Source organism: Lutra lutra, chromosome 11 (genome assembly GCF_902655055.1).
Source record: "Lutra lutra chromosome 11, mLutLut1.2, whole genome shotgun sequence".
Classification (NCBI taxonomy): Eukaryota; Metazoa; Chordata; class Mammalia; order Carnivora; family Mustelidae; genus Lutra; species Lutra lutra.
Window position 1 is genome coordinate 81,479,360 of NC_062288.1, and position 14,520 is coordinate 81,493,879.

Genomic DNA, 14,520 nt, shown 5'->3' on the forward strand with positions numbered 1-14,520 from the left:
GATAAAAAATGTATCACTTATGCAGGGTTTTTTTTTAAACCTAACCCCAATAAGTAAAAATGTACTTAAAAATATCTATTAAGAAGTGCCTCCTGGGGACACCTGGGTGGCTCAGTAGGTTAAGTGACGACCTTTGGCTCAGGTCCTGATTCCAGAATTCCAGGACTGAGTCCTGTGTCGGGCTCCCCACTCATTAGGGTGTCTGTTTTCCTTCTGGCCCTCCCCCTTCTCATGCTCTCTCTCTCAAGTAAATAAATAAAATCTTAAAAAGAAAAAAGTGCCTCCTGGTATTGGAATTAAGTGAGATGTGGCCTATGGGTAGAGGGGAAAACTGGGAGAAAGGAAAAAAGTGCTACCTCATATACAATAGAGAAAACACACAGCAAAGGCTAATGCCTTGGTTGGTGTGGTTTATGGAATAATTTTTCATCCCTGATAAACCATAGCTAAATCTTCCTTTCTAATTTGAAGCCAGTTTTTTTTTAAAGATTTTATTTATTTATTTGACAGACAGAGATCACAAGTAGGCAGAGAGGCAGGCAGAGAGAGAGGAGGAAGCAGGCTCCCTGCCAAGCAGAGAGCCCAATGTGGGGCTCGATCCCAGGAACCTGGGATCATGACCTGAGCTGAAGGCAGAGGCTTTAACCCACTGAGCCACCCACGCGCCCCTTGAAGCCAGTTTTTAAAAGGAAGTGAATTGAAGTGTCAGTTTACACAGTTACATACCCAACTTAAAATCTACCTATTTAATCTTCCCGTGAAAATTTTATATCACCATATATTTGGTCAATAAAGTAAAGAATTCAAGGTAGACTGAATACAAAAAGATAAGATTAATTTAAACCTGATTTTTTCCTGTGGGACTGGTCCCAGAGGAGAGGGTCATTCATTAATCAAATAGTAACTGATCACAGTGGGGCCCAAGTGTTTGGTACCACATCTAGCTGAATGAATTCCACAGACAGTACCTACCAGGGAGGAAGGGGCAGTGGAGGAAAGCTTCTAAAAACAAAGAGATTAACAGATCATGGGACTCTTAAAAAGCACAGTCCATGTGCGGAGGACATCCTATTGTTTCTGAATAATGATGGGCTTTCTTTATATCTTCCCTTCCACTCCTGTCCCATATACCCATTGATAAGTGAAATTTGTACTTAGACTTATTTCCTTCTAATACACAAAATCTTATATTTGAATTTCAAAATGTTGATCTCCTAAGAGATTTACTATAAGTGGATACAGAGGATTTTGCTTTAATGTCAAGCTTATATATTTTATTTTTTTCATTCCTTTATTCTCTATTTTCCTATCCTTCCCCGCGCCCCCACCCTCATTTCATAAAAAGCGTAAGAAATGCAGTGGTGTGAAGAAGAGCTTCTCTAGTGTTCAGGGAAGGTCAGACATGCAGCTGAATCTCCATCCAAAACCATTGTTTCAAAGTTTTGTTTAGATAAAGCCACAATTTTAAGTACCAAGGTCTTCCACAAAGCAGTATATGAAATCCAGAAATTGCCCAAGTGTGTTTCTGGCATTTACATGAAAGATCCTTCCAGAAATTTCCTTGGAAGACAAAAAAATTATCATGGATATTAAATAATGAATAAACAAAAACAGGGATGAAACTTTTTGTATTTGTAGCTCTACACAAATATAAAATGGAAATGCGTCTGTACGTTAATATAAAGCAAATCATAAAGCAGTAACATAAAAATAAACTGTTCATTTAAAACAGTGGATGATGCTGCTTTGCTGAAAGTCCATTGCAGGTATAAGGTATACGATAGGAAGATGTAGCTCCTGCTCTTGTCCTCTAAGATTAGTTTAGACATTGAGCTGTACAGAAACTGGGGTAGGGAGATAAAGCATGAGACTGTTAGAGCAGATTTCTGTTTGCTCTGGAGGCTGAGAGAATGGAAAGAAGTTAATATAAATGATCACTTCAGAGAAAATTCTGGGTTCCTGACTGCATATAAGTTATCCAAAAAGGAACTCCAAACTACTCTTAAATTTTGACAAACTTTTAAAAATACATTTAAATCCTGGGGAAAGGAGTGCTTTCCTTGTAGAGTTACCAACAGTAAGATCAGAGTGAGTCATGGCATAGGCTGAATGTTAGCTGATACATTTAGGCCAACTTTTCCCAAGTGTACTTTGTGAGAGGCCAAAACACAAAGCAAAACAAATGTTCTATTGGATCGTACTGGTGTAAAGTTAAGTTGACTATCAAATTATTTATCAGCATTTATTTAGTTTAGTGAATGGGCCTATTCAAGAAAGTTTGTTATTGGAAAAGATAGTGTTTTTGTAGAAAGGCCATTTGGAATAGCTAACTTCAATCACTGACCTTTTCATTCTAAAGTTTCCATTGACTTCCTTAAATCATTTGGGGGCAGCAAGTTGACACTTGACAGAATTCCTTACCATTAAATTAAACATATTACCGCCCAAATGTGATTTGTACGGTGAATCTTAAAATCTGAAATTTATTTACCCTCCAAGATTTTACTTGCCTCAACAAAAAGTTTTCATTCAGACTGTTTCTAGGGTTTGGGGAAAGCTAATGACTTCTAACACCAGGGGTGACTCAAGGGATGTGTCCCTTTACTGTACTGTGCTTTAATTGAAGAAGGAACATACCGAACATTTAAACTGCAAACAGTTCCCTAGGAGACCTTTCCTTTTGATATTGTGTCTAAATGACCTGATTTGCATGTAGCTTCCAAAGTAATACACAATTTTCTGGATTAAAAAAAGAATTCTTTCCTTTGGCTAAGAAAATGGAATACTTTGTTATTTATGTTTTCCATCTTATGCCATCAAAAGCAAAGCAACGCACTGGCAAGCATATCTAGAGTTATTTATAGATCATCTAGAAATAATATTAGGAATTCATGTCTCTGAAATGGAAATAAACACCCTATAAACTTAATGGAAGTGTGATTACCCAGTAAGCTATAATACATTGAAAATTGATTTTGTACTCTTGAATATCACTGGCCAACTATTTTAAACCTTAATCCCAAAATATATTGTATGAAATTAAGCGAATTGGCTCTGAGTATAGTTGCCCTTTAAAGCCTCTGTGTCAGCTTGTAGAGAGTCCTGGAGACACAGTGTCTGCAATCAGATGTTTCCAGAGAGCTAATTTTCTGGGTAACAAACAAACTCTGCGGAAAAAAAAAATGAAAATGGGGAGGGGCTCACTTAGAAATCTGTGTATAAATACTAAGAAAGGGTAAAATTAGACATGGACAAAATAGAACTTATCTCTAGAGAGAATAAAAACCAATGATGATTGGTTTATGTAACTAGAGACGGATAAAACTACCAGGATGCTCCTTCTTTTCTAGAGTCTTTCCCCCTGGATTAATAATACCACCCCGGACTTTCTGAGAGGCTGATATGTTGCCTAAAAAGAATACTGAAATGTGGTCTCATTCCTGTCCTTTACGAGCTGTGAGGCAGATGGGTTTCAGTGACTTCATCTATGAACTGTGTATTAATAATAGTAATAAATAATAACCACCACCATACAAGGTCACTGTGGCAATTAAGGGAGAACATATGCTATGGACTGCATTTTATCCCCCCCAAATTAATATGTTGAAACACTAACCACCAATGCAAATGTATCTGGAGATAGGACCTTTCTGGAGGTAATTAAGTTTGACTGTGGTCAGAAGGATAGGACCCTGACCTTGATAGGATTAGTGTCTTTATAAGAAGAGACACCAGAGACCTGCTATCCCTCAGCCATGTGAGGACCCAGTGAGAAGGCGGCCATCTGCAAGCCAGGAAGAGAGCTTTCTAGAAACCGATCCTGCTGTACCCTTATCTTGGACTTCTAGCCGCCAGAACAGAGAAAATAAATTTCTGTTACTTAAGCCACCCAGTCTGTGGTATTTTGTTACGGCAGTCTGAGCTGACTAATACAATAAGGTAGGGTATCAAGGGTATCAAGGGTAGGGTCCCTGTCAGACTTGCTCTTATCTTTTTCTTTTTAAAAGATCTTTTATCCATTCATTTGAGAGAAAGAGGGAGAGAGAGTGAGAGCATGAGCAGGGAGTAAATTAGAGGGAGAGGGAGACGCAGACTCTCTGCTGAGCTGGAAGCACCATGTGGGGCTCAATCCTAGGAACTTGGGATCATGACCTGAGCCAAAGACAGATGCTTAACTGACTGAGCCATGCAGGCGCCCTCAGATTTGTCCATTTTTTATTCCCAAAGCATTCTCAGTGCCTGTTACATAGTAGATACTCAATAAATCTTTACTGAATGAATGAATGAATCCATAATTGAATCAAAAACAGAAAAGTTAGTCAACAGATATGCATTTAATTCTCTTTGCATAGAACCGGTTTCAGATGCTTTCTCAATGTTCTTTATTATTGCATAAATGGGGCAGCACGGGTTCTTTTCCCTTCTCTATTTGTCCCTTTTCCGTTTTCCTCCACTTGACTATGTAGGTGTTTAGAGAATGCAACTTGGGATCTGGATTGCCTGGGTCCAAGTCTTGGCTCTACCACTTGTGGCTTTGGGCAAGATGGTTAATTCCCCAGTGTGTCAGTATATAAAATGTGGATATGTAAAAATGGGGGTAATTATAGTACCCATGATCAGGCTGCTCTGGGAATTAAACTGATACATGACATGCTTCAAAAACAGTGAGCTCTCATCAAGGTTAGTAGTTATCAATTATTTTGAATCATGCTTTAGCCAGAGACCTTCTAACCCTTCCTCTTTTGTACCTTCAACCTCTGTACTAGCTCCTTCCCAGCAACATTATATATGCACACATCTCCCAATTCAGAAGATAAAAAACTCTTCCTTGACCTCTTACCCCCCTTTGCCTATAGGGCAGTCTTTTCCCTCTACTTTATAGCCACTTTTTAAAAAAGATTTATTTATTTATTTGAGAGAGAGACAGAGAAACAGTGCATGGGTGGGGAGGGGAGAAGGGACAGAGGCAACGGAGAGGGGAGACAGACTCCCCGCTGAGTACAGAGCCTCGCGTGGGGCTTGATATCCTGACTTTCCCCTACCAGGAGATCAGGACCCGAGTTGAAACCAGGAGCCAAAGGCTTAACCAACTGAGCCACCCAGGTGCTCTTAACTCTCACTTTATTTTGTATCACAGCCTCAAAACTGGCTTTTTCTATCTCTCATCTTGTCTTCTTTCAGTTTTCTTTCAAAAATGCCAAATGGATCAGCCCTTTGTCTGCTCAAACCCTTGTAACTTGTCAACACCCTTAGGAAATGGCCCCTCTCCTCTAATATGTCCACAAGGCTTCAAGACCTACCTTTTGCCTACCTTTCTGGGTTTAGCTCTCACTCATCCCTCTGCTACTCTCCTAATTCTGACTCCAAGGGCTCTGAGTTACCCAGTGTTCTGATATTCACTCTTGCCAGGACTTTGAACATCCTGGACCCTCTTTCTAGAATTTCGCCACCATGGTCTCCAGTCTAAGTGGCTGGCCTGTTATTTCCTGCAATAGCATCTTTCTCTAACATAAACTTTGGTTTTAAAATCTGTATCCTTTGCTCCATGAGAAAAAGAATTATCTGTATCTTATTTGCTTTTTAACACACAGTACACGTTTAGATATTTATTGAACAGGTGAATGAATGAACTCTCCCGAATTTTCCTCATGCTCATTTTTAATCCTTTGGTTCAAATGTTTTGATCTGTATGATAGCTAATTTTATGTGTTAACTTGACTGAGCCAAGGATGCTTGAATATTTCAACAAATATTCTTAGTACTTTGGTGAGGATATTTCTGGATGAGTTTACTATTTATTTATTTTTAATTTTCTATTTTTTTAAAAGATTATTTATTTGTCAGAGAGCGAGCATGCACAAGGAGGGGGAGCAGCAGGAAGAGGGAGAAGGAGAAGCAGGCTCCCTGTAGAGCAAGGACCCCGATGTGGGACTTGATCCCAGGACCTTGGGATCATGACCTGAGTTGAAGGCAGATGCTTAACTGACTGAGCCACCTAGGTGTCCCAAGTTTAATATTTAAATCAATAAATGAGGCAAAGCAGATTGTTCTTCCTAATGTGGGTGGGCCTCATCCAATTAGCTGAAGGCCTGAATAGAACAAAAAGACTGACCTTCTCTGAATAAGAGGAAATTCTTCCTGCCTCACTGCCTTCTAGCTGGGACATTGGTATTTTCCTGTCTTCAGAGTCCAACTGAAGGATGAACCCAGAGTTCATCCTGGGTCTTAACACTGCCAGTCTTGAATTGAAACTACACTATTGGTTCTCACTGTTTTCAGGCCTTTGGGCTCAGACTAGAACCTGCACCACTTGCTCTCCTGGGTCTCCAGCTTGTAGACTCAGCCTGCAGGTCTCAGGACTTGTCAGCATCCAAAACTGTGTAAGCCATTTCCTTATAATAAATCTCTTTCTTGCTGTGTAACTCTATTTCTACATCTATCTGTCACTACATCTGTCTACCTATAGATATGTATCTCCTATTGATTCTGTTTCTCTAAAGAACCCTAACTAATACAATCTGGCAATAATATCTGGAGTTGGAAATACAGCAAGAAGTGATCAGACACATAGATAGTAAAACATAAATGTTTACCACCTGCCACTAGCAGCAATTTTCTAAATATAATGAATTTTCAATTTTATTCTTATTTTTTATTCAAAAATTGGCAAAACCCAGAGGATCATCAGTAAAAAACAATTAAAATCAAGAGGAATCAATAAGCTGCAAACTGAGTAAGTCAGTCTTTAGGGAACTGTCATGTAGTAATATTTATATTGCCAACTATTTCATGTGCATGTCAGTTTTTTCAAATTCATATTTCAAAGGGTATTGGGTTCTCTGAAGAGATTACAAATTTTAAATAATGATTCCTAAGTGCCTACCATTCTTATGACAAGCACTGCACTAGCTGACTTTAGTTTACTTTCTCTAGTCTTCTCAAAAATTGGCCTTTCACAGTTGGGGAAACAAAGTCAGAGAAGGAAAGTAACTAATCCAAAGTCAACAACTTGCTAATGCTTAAGCTGGAATTGGCTTGTTCCTTCCTTTACTACTAAGGATTAGACTTCCTGTGAAAAACTGCTATCTCATTGTATTTAAAAGATACTTCTGGGGCACCTGGGTGGCTCAGTGGATTAAGCCTCTCACTTTGGCTCAGGTCATGATCTCAGGGTCCTGGGATTGAGCCCCACATCGGGCTCTCTGCTCAGCGGGGAGCCTGCTTGCCTCTCACTTTTTGCCTGCCTCTCTGCCTACTTGTGATCTCTGTCTGTCAAATAAATAAATAAAATCTTAAAAAAAAAAAAAGATACTTCTTACAAAAGATTTATGTGCCACAAAAACAGACACATAGATCAATGGAACAGAGTAGAGAGCCCAGAAATGGACCCTCAACTCTATGGTCAACTAATCTTCGACAAAGCAGAAAGACCATCATATGGTTTCACTTACTTGTGGAGCATAAGGAATAACACAGAGGACATTAGGTGAAGGAGAGGAGAAGTGAGTTGGGAGAAAATGGAGGGGGTGACAAACCATGAGAGACTGTGAACCCTGAGAAACAAACTGAGGGTTTTGGAAGGGAGGGGGGTAAGGAGTTGGGAAGGTCTGGTGGAGGGTATTAAGGAGGACACGTATTGAATGGAGCACTGGGTGTGGTGCATAAACAATGAATCTTGGAACACTGAAAAAATAAAAGAAAAAAAAAAGAAAAAAGAAAAAATATATAAAAGTATATACCTAATTGCCAAAATGCAGGTGAAAATATTCTCCTATTTCATCATATCATAGATTAGCAACCTGAAAAAATTTGGGATTAAAATTTAATAATGTTACAGACTGTCTTACAGTGTTGTAACAAAAAGTGAGGATAAATTTTACTGTACAAAAAAACAAGGCAGGAAATAATGTCCAATGGAAAAAAGACAGTCTCTTCAACAAATGGTGTTTGGAAAATTGGACAGCTGCATGCAGAAGAATGAAACTGGACCATTTCCTTATAGTATACACAAAAGTAAACTAAAAATGGATGAAAGACCAATGTAAGACAGGAATCCATCAAAATCCTTGAGGAGAACACAGACAGCAACCTCTTCGACAGCCATAGCAACTTCTTCCTAGAAACATTGCCAAAGGCAAGGGAAGCAAGGGCAAAAATGAACTATTGGGACTTCAACAAGATCAAAAGCTTTTGCACAGCAAAGGAAACAGTCAACAAAACCAAAGACAACTGACAGAATGGGAGAACATATTCACAAATGACATATCAGATAAAGGACTAATATCCAAAATCTATAAAGAATTTATCAAACTCAACACCCAAAGAACAAATAATCCAATCAAGAAATGGGCAGCAGACATGAACAGACACTTTTCCAAAGAAGACAGACAAATGGCTAACAGACACATTAAAAGATGTTCATCATCATTAGCCATCAGGGAGATTCGAATCAAAACTACATTGATACCACCTTATACCAGTTAGAATGACCAAAATTAACAAGACAGTAAACAACATGTGTTAGAGAGGATGTGGAGAAGGTGAACCCTCTTACACTGTTGGTGGGAGTGCAAGTTGGTACAGCCACTTTGAAAAACAGTGTGGAGATTCCTTAAAAAATTAAAAATAGAGCTACCCTATGACCCTGTAATTGCACTACTAGGTATTTACCCCAAAGATACAGATGTAGTGAAAAGATGGGCCATCTGTATGCCAATGTTCATAGCACCAATGACCACAGTCACCAAACTGTGGAAAGAACCAAGATGCCCTTCAACAGATGAATGGATAAAGATGATATGGTCCATATATACAAAGGAGTATTATGCCTCCATCAGAAAGGATGAATACCTAACTTCTGTATTAACATGGATGGGACTGGAGAAGATTATGCTGAGTGAAATAAGTTAAGCAGAGAGTCAATTATCATATGGTTTCACTTATTTGTGGAGCATAAGGAATAACACAGAGGATATTGAGAGTTGGAGAGGAGGAGTGAGTTGGGGGAAATTGGAGGGGGAGAAAAACCATGAGAGACTGTGGACTCTGAGAAACAAACTAAGGGTTTTGGAGGGGAGTTTTTGGGGGGGTGTTGGGTGAGCCTGGTGGTGGGTATTATGGAGGGTACATATTGCATGGAGCACTGGGTGTGGTGCATAAACAATGAATCTTGGAACACTGAAAAAAAAATAAAATTACAAAAAAAAAAAGTCTCTCATAGAGAACCACCTGAGTGCTGCATATGACAAAAAAAATTACTGAACAGAAGAGGGAGGAAGAGGAGAGATTAAATAATTCCCACCTTTTATCTAAGCACATGATGAGTCTTCTGTGTGTTCCATAAATTAATGTCCTACTGAAATCTCATGTGGCCACATGGCACCTTCCTAATTCCTGCTTCCACTACTGAATTGTCTGATATGAGAATTCAGGTAAGTTCATCACCATCAACAACAAAATTTGAGTACCTGCTCTGTGCTAGGTTCCTTGCTAAGTGTGGAGAATGACATATGCCTGCTCTCAAAACAAGAGCAGGAAAATCAGAGGAATGAAGGAAATGAAGAGTGAATTCAATGGCAGATTTTCTGTTCTTCACTCTATTTGCCTTCATTTCTCTCTCACTCACCTTTGGGCCAACTCATGGAGTATGGGAATAGCACAGACCCGTGCCACTTATTTTTATACAAATGTGCAGGTGCACAAAGGGATCACCAGCTCAATGGCAGTTTACAGGGAAGAGACTTAGAGTATTTAGAGAAATGAAAATTCAATTGAAACAATAAAGTGGGGGGTGCCTGGGTGGCATAGTCAGTTGAACATCAGACTCTTGGTTTCAGCTCAGGTTGTGACGTCAGGGTCTTGAAAAACAGCCTTGAATCTGGCTCTACGCTCAGCCCAGAGTCTGCTTAAGACTATCTCTCCCTCTCCATTTGCCCCTCCCCCTACCTCCCAAGTGCACTCTCTCTCTCTCTCTCTCAAAATTAAATCAATCTTTAAAAACAACAAAAAAGGAACAATTAAGTGGTCTGAGCTGCTAAAAAAGCTAAGAGTGCTTAATGTTGTTCCCATTTGCAGAAATAAAGTTCCCTGATCATAGTAGGTAATAATTTCCCAGTTGCATACTTTATTAGTTATTGCTGAAAGATCTTGGATATTTTACCTGGAGTAAAACAATTAAGACACACTTGAAAACTTTCTTCAAACCTTTGGTCTTCTTTCTTTGTGTGAAAACTTGGGAAAATGTGTGAAAATTACTGATGTGTCTTACCGTTAAGAACTTTCTAGCAATTCAAACAATAGAACAAAGAAATGGGTTGGCCTGGGAGCTCAGAGTAAGTGCCATAATCTCCCTCATTGGATGTGATAAAGAAGAGAGTGGAAGTACACCTATTATTCTGTTGTCTGTGAGTTGAATTAGATGATCTTTAGTTCTCTCCTCAAGTTCTAAAGTTCCATGATTTTACTTATTTTTATTTTTTTAAGATCTTCATTTTTTTTTAAGTCATCTCTATACCCAAAACATGGGGCTCAAACTTACAACCCCAAGATCAAGAGTCACAAGCTCTACTGGCTGAACCAGCCGGGAACCCTGAACAACCATGATTTTAGATTTTAGTAAGCTGTATACTGTTTACCTGTGCATTCTGTAGACACTTCAAAGGCACATTATTAAAACTTTTATAGCATGTCCAGTAACATCATTACACATGCAAAAAATTACTCAGAAATTTTGTTGAATAAATATTAACATAATTTTGTGTACATTTTGGTACCCCACCAAACCTAGGGTATACAGTATTTCAGGAACTTAACATATTCTTTGCAATTCAAATCTTACATGATATAAAGGCTTAGAATAACATTCATAATCTGAATTATTTTAGCTATAGAAAAATGATCCATGGGTTCTCTAAAGCTATTGAATACTAACCCTTCCACCATATCTTCTATTTCTGCCTTCATTATTCTTTTGTTTCTGTTTTGTTTGTTGAAAATTTCATCATTACAAGTAAGTACAATGGTAAATTTTGTTAAATGCTTGCTTTTAAGTATTTGGGATTTAAGAACCTGCTTTGATGGACTCCAAGGAACACTTTTATTTATTTTATCTTCCTGTCCATTCATTGTTTCTAATAAAAGGTTAAGACTAAAATAGTTCTCCTTCAGAAATGTACAAAAGCTGGGGCGCCTGGGTGGCTCAGTGGGTTAAGCCGCTGCCTTCGGCTCGGGTCATGATCTCAGGGTCCTGGGATCGAGTCCCACATCGGGCTCTCTGCTCAGCAAGAAGCCTGCTTCCCTCTCTCTCTCTCTCTGCCTTCCTCTCCATCTACTTGTGATCTCTCTCTGTCAAATAAATAAATAAAATCTTTAAAAAAAAAAAAAGAAATGTACAAAAGCATATTTAATTTTGCTTTAGTTCCTAAAAGTTATTGGGTAATCAAAAGGATATGATGTAAACTTTCTGCATATTCCCCTCTATACTGTTTTTCTCCAACAACTATTTTTCAAATATTTAAAGTTCTGAATCTGTGATCCTATGAGACTAATCTTATTTTCATCATGGATATTAATAATAGGTTATTATCTCCAACATAATATAAATACCTGTTGGAATCCCATCAAAAGTGGGGCTAGTTCTCGTTTTTTCTATATAATTCTCTTTTTTTGATTGGGAGAGTTGATCTGTGGCATCTTTCGTCCTTCCTGGCTAGCTATCGGCTTCTGTGATACCTGTGGCCTCTCAATTCCTTTCTTCCTTCCTTTCCTTCTTTCTTTCTTTCTTTCTTTCTTTCTTTCTTTCAAGATTTATATATTTGATAGAGAGAGAGAGAGAGTGAGAGAGACTACACTCAGGAGCAAGGGGAAGTGGCAGAGGGAGAGGGAGAGGGAGAAGCAGACTCCCCACTGAGGATGGAGCCCAATATGGGACTCGATCCCAGGACCCTTGGGATCATGACCTGAGCTGAATGCAGATGCTTAACTGACTGACCCACCCAGGTGCCCTCAAGTCCTTTCTTAATGCTGCTGTTCAGGTCTGCCAGAGGAAGCTACCAGGAAAGTCCCCCAGTTGACATTCTGTAGGTAGACCTGAGCAGCAACCAAAGGGTCTTCCAGGGTCCAGCCATCCTGACACTGTGGTGATCCAATGTTTCTTGTTTCCTATTTTTCTGAAGAAATGTCAAATTACTCTCAAAGTCCTCAGAGCCTTGCTGCTTAGACTCAGTGAATAAAGCATCATTTGAAAAGATGCAAGACCATATGTATCATGATAAAATGAATGAACTGGGTTTTTTTGTTGTTGTTTTTTTTTAGTGACAAGGAAAGTTTCATAAAATTTTCATTGCAATACACAAGCGGGATGAATGATATATATTAGCTCCTGAAAGCTTTGAAAAGCCTTCTTCCTTCACTGATAGACAGTAGGGTTTGTCAGTTCAGCTGCTGACAGCTTTCCCCTCATTCAGTCTTTGCATGAAAGACATAATTAATACTGCCTTGAACAGTCCAAGCTGACTTGAGAAACCATCTGTTAGAGATGTTCTCAGAAATTCCTGCCTTGGATGGAAGGCTGGATGTTAACCTTCATGGTTTCTTTCAACCCCTGACTCTCCTTAATCATGGTAAAGATTTTTTTCCAAATGAGAAAGTTGGTCCATGTGACATTTGGATTCTAATGGAATCATTAAAAGATGAAAATCAAGTCTTTATGTCAAAGACTAGTCCCTCACTCCCACACTCCCTTTCTTTCTTTCTTTCGTTCTTTCTTTCTCTGTAAAGACGGTCTAAGAATTGACTATCACTGCAAAGAGAATTTACAAATTAAGGGGAAAAGTCTCTAAATTTATATTCCCCTGTATATTAAGAGAAAAAGTCTCTAGGGAAAGATTCTCTACACTCATCCCAGTTTAATTTATAATTGGGTTGCTAGTGTCTAGACGTCACTGCCTATGTAATGGTTTCATGTCTCAATGTTAAAAATCAGAATGAGGCCAATTCTAGTGAATAGAAGTCTGCACAAACAATTGCTATTTTGTTGGTTCCTCTGGTACCAAGTCTAAGAATAGAAAGAAAAAAAAAACTGGCAACACAACAGAACAATCTTTTACTGCCATCTTTCCCTTTAGCATAAACTGAGGCATGTGCTTGATCAAGGGAGGGGAAGAGTGTTTCTTTTATTTTCCCTCAGTAAAGGAGCTTAGTTCTACTAAGCAAGGTTGGAAAATATATTGGAGACAGTATATTTAAAATTAATTTAAAATATAAAGTGTCTTTAATGCCTTTAACATAAACAAAAATTGATTTTATTAAAACACTTTCAGAAATTAGAATACAATGATTTATTTGTCACTCCAAGTCTGTAGCATGAATATAACTTCCTTTCCAAGTATATTGATTTTTAAATGTATTTTGGAAGTGGAAACAGAACCAAAACAGTCTACCAAAATTCTTCACCATCTCTCTTAAACAAAACCAAGTCTATTACGCCAACAGTCTATTTTAAAACAGTATAGAAAAATTATTTTTTCAGAAGGATAGGATTAACCAATTAGAAAGGTTTCTTAAACAACAAAGGACGTCATACTTTTCTGTGTTTTGCTGGGTTGAAACATGAAATGTCAAATATTGATAGAATATTCTAAGTTAAGTACAGTGAGTCACTGAAATGTCTGAAATATTGAAATGGATTATCAACCTTATTGGTATCTCTGCAGAACCTAAAAACTTTCATGTTTATTGTTGACATGAAAAACTGGAAAGGTCATATTTCTCTAGATTCAGTGCCCAGATAGAATTGATTTAAAATTTAAAGCACTTTTATAAGAAAATTTTAGTATTATATAAGTTAAACATGGAGCAAAACTCATACTTGTTACTTTTTTCCCATATTTTCTGTAAAGACTGTCTTTAACTCTAAGGTGTTTAATTGAACTCAGAATAAATGTTGTTGTAAACAATTTAATTTTAATTTTTGGGTTGTTTAGCTCTTACAAGGTTGCTCATTCCATGTGCTATGTTAAACATGTAGCAATCATTGTATGTATTTTCCCTAGCTTGTGATATAAGGTATCATGCCTTTTGTTGTATTATTCTTATATCAAAAAGATTGTCAAAGTTCAAATGAAGAACTCCCTTTCAGACGCTGCTTGAATATAAAGACTATCATCTAAGGATTAGAGCTAGACTGTTTTCAGTTATGGATCCTGGTATTAGCTCCCTTGTGATTTTCCATGGAATAGAATGTTTTTTGTTACTAGTGCATGGCTTTTAAACGTCTACCCTTGTATCTGTGATACTGAAAGGGAAGAGTAATACAAATTGTAAGGTGAAATCCACAGAACATCCAAAAATCACTATGTCAGTAGACAGAGGTATGACAGTGTTGCTGTTAAGAACAGACCCTGGAGTACAGTGTACTTGAATTCAAGTCTAAATGATGTGGGAAACGAAAGCAGAAGAAAAATTATTAAATTTCCCTACTACCCACAGTCCACTGACAAGTCCTTAAAACAGGCAGAGTGA

General features: G+C 38.1%; 1 long non-coding RNA gene across 1 annotated transcript in view; it reads right to left on the reverse strand.

The window, feature by feature from the left end:
• Positions 1 to 2,201: 2,201 nt before the first annotated feature.
• Positions 2,202 to 14,520, reverse strand: part of LOC125081432 (uncharacterized) — a 77,612-nt gene continuing 65,293 nt past the window's right edge. Inside the window, exon 3 of the long non-coding RNA XR_007121680.1 lies at positions 2,202 to 3,167. This is a non-coding gene — a long non-coding RNA (uncharacterized LOC125081432). The remainder of the gene's footprint in view (positions 3,168 to 14,520) is intronic.